The following is a 2500-nucleotide window of genomic DNA, read 5'->3' on the forward strand; positions in this document are numbered from 1 at the left end:
GAGGGGACTCTGAAAATTTTTCAGCCCTTTCGACTCGGGGTTGACCTGGTGGCCGAGAGGGGCCTCGCACGGCAGGCAAGCCGCCCTGGGCTCACCCTCCCCGGCCGCAGCGAGGGACTGCCCCTCCCCACCCCCCGGCTGACAGGATCGGGCGCACTGGAAGTCCGGGACAGTATTTTCCCCGACGCCGGGGAGGGCGGGCGGAGGGGCTCTGGCGGCCAGCCCGGGCCCCGGAGCTCGAAAAGGAAAAAAGGACCGGGCCCGCGAGAGACGGGGGCCCTGCCGCAGGGGGGGGGGGCAGTCCGACCGGGGCTCACCGTGCGGCAGGCCCGGGCGTCGGCAGGGGAAAGCGGGCGAGGAGGCGCGGGGCCGGGTGCCTACGGCCATACCGGACCGAACGCCCCCGATCCCGTCCGATCTCGGAAGGTAAACCGTCCCGGGCCTGGCTAGTACTTGGATGGGTGACCGCCTGGGAATCCCAGGTGCCGTAGGCAGCTTTTCCCGGTCCGAGTCAGCTCTCTCTCCTTTTCTGGGGGGGAAGGAGAGGGGGGGACGGGCCGGAAAGCCCCTCGTCGCTCCTGCCGAGTCGGAGGTCGCGGCCGCAGGTCACGGGTCTGGGCGCCTGGGGTCCGGCTCCCCACCCACCCGGCTTCCTCCGCGGAGGACCCCCCCCGGGGCCACCGAAGCCGCTGGGGGAGACCCCGGGCATGGGGCGGACTGGCCCGGACCCTCCCGGCCGCCGGCCCGCAGGTCCGCCCCGAATCCCCCCCCGCGGCCACCCAGGCCAGGCCTGGCCAGGCGGGACGGACGGCGGGTGTCCAGCGCCCAGCGGCTTCCTCCAGCGGGGACCCACGGACCCCAAAGCCGCAGGGGGAGGCCCCGGGCCCGGGACGGACTCGCTCGGACCCCCTGCGCCCGGCCGCCGGCCCGCGGGACCGCCCCGAATCCCCCCGCGGCCACCCAGGCCAGGCCTGGCCAGGCGGGACGGACGGCGGGTGTCCAGCGCCCAGCGGCTTCCTCCAGCGGGGACCCACGGACCCCAAAGCCGCAGGGGGAGGCCCCGGGCCCGGGCCCGACTCGCTCGGCCCCCCCGCCTCCCCTGCGCCCGGCCCCCGGCCCGCGGGACCGCCCCGAATCCCCCCGCGGCCACCCAGGCCAGGCCTGGCCTGGCGGGACGGACGGCGGGTGTCCAGCTCCCAGTGGCTTCCTCCAGCGGGGACCCACGGACCCCAAAGCCGCAGGGGGAGGCCCCGGGCCCGGGACGGACTCGCTCGGCCCCCCCGCCTCCCCTGCGCCCGGCCCCCGGCCCGCGGGACCGCCCCGAATCCCCCCGCGGCCATCCAGGCCAGGCCTGGCCTGGCGGGCCGGTGTGCGGCTCCCCCGGGCTTCCTCCCCCGACGACCCGCGCCCCCCTGAGCCGCAGGCGGAGACCCCGGCCCCGGGGCGGACCGGCCCGGGCTCGCTCGAGCCCCCTGCGCCCGGCCCGCAGGACCGCCCCCCCGAATCCCCCGGGAGAGGCCCGGCCTGCACGCCACTGACGACCCGCGGCCCCCAAAGTCGCAGGAGGCGCCCCCCCCCGGTTAGCCCCGTCTCGCTCCGCGCCCCCCGCCCCTCGCTGCCGGGACCGGGCGCCGCCCCAGAGTCAGCCGCAGCCGGCCGGCCTGAGAGCTGCCCTCCTGTGGACGACGGTGAGTTTACCTTGATACTAACCGGCCGTCAGCCAGGTCAACCCCATTGCTAGACTGGGGTGGACCTGGTGGCCGAGTGGGGACTTGGAACATTTGACAGCTGCTTCCCGGGGCTTGACCGGTTGTCCTGAACGCCCCCCACCCCCAGCCCCAGCCCCCGGCTCCTGCTCCCCTCTCCCCAGCCTCGGTGCTCCGCTCCCTGCCTCGGAGGCTGCCTCTCTGCGGCGCCTGCATCGCCTCCGAGGACGCGCACCCTCCGGAGGCTGGACGTAAACCCACCACTGCCGCTGACCCGGCTCTCCGAGGGACGACTGTGAGGCCTCCCCCCCCCCCCCACCCCCGGACCGCCCTGGGGACGACTGCTAAGCCTCCCCCACCGGACCGCCCGGGGCAAGACTGCTAAGCCTCCCTCCCACACACACACACACACACTGTCGGGGGAGGACTATTAAGCTTTCCCCCTGGAGCGCCCGGGGCGGACGACTGTTAAGCCTGCCCCCGGAGTCCTCGGGGGAGGACTATTAAGCTTTCCCCCCTGGAGCGCCCGGGGGGGGACGACTATTAAGCCTGGCCCCCGGAGTCCTCGGGGGACGACTATTAAGCCTCCCCCGGACTGGCCGGGGGGCGACTATTAAGCCTCCCCCGGACCTGCTCCGTCTCGACTATTAAGCCCCCCTCTGTGGTCCTCAAGACCACTGCCGTGCTGCCCTCGGAGTGGGGTGACACCCGGGCCGGAAAGCAAACCGGCCACCAGGTCAACCCGTCGAATCCAATGGGTTGACCTGGTGGCCGGAAAGCAAACCAGCCGCCAG

General features: G+C 74.6%; 1 non-coding gene across 1 annotated transcript; it reads left to right on the top strand.

Moving 5' to 3' along the window:
* The first annotated feature begins 375 nt into the window (after positions 1 to 375).
* LOC135979447 (5S ribosomal RNA) lies at positions 376 to 494 on the top strand. The gene has a single exon (XR_010596754.1). It is a non-coding gene; the product is annotated as a 5S ribosomal RNA (ribosomal RNA).
* Positions 495 to 2500: the final 2006 nt, after the last annotated feature.

The sequence above is a fragment of the Chrysemys picta genome, unplaced genomic scaffold (assembly GCF_011386835.1).
Source record: "Chrysemys picta bellii isolate R12L10 unplaced genomic scaffold, ASM1138683v2 scaf883, whole genome shotgun sequence".
NCBI classification, from domain to species: Eukaryota; Metazoa; Chordata; order Testudines; family Emydidae; genus Chrysemys; species Chrysemys picta.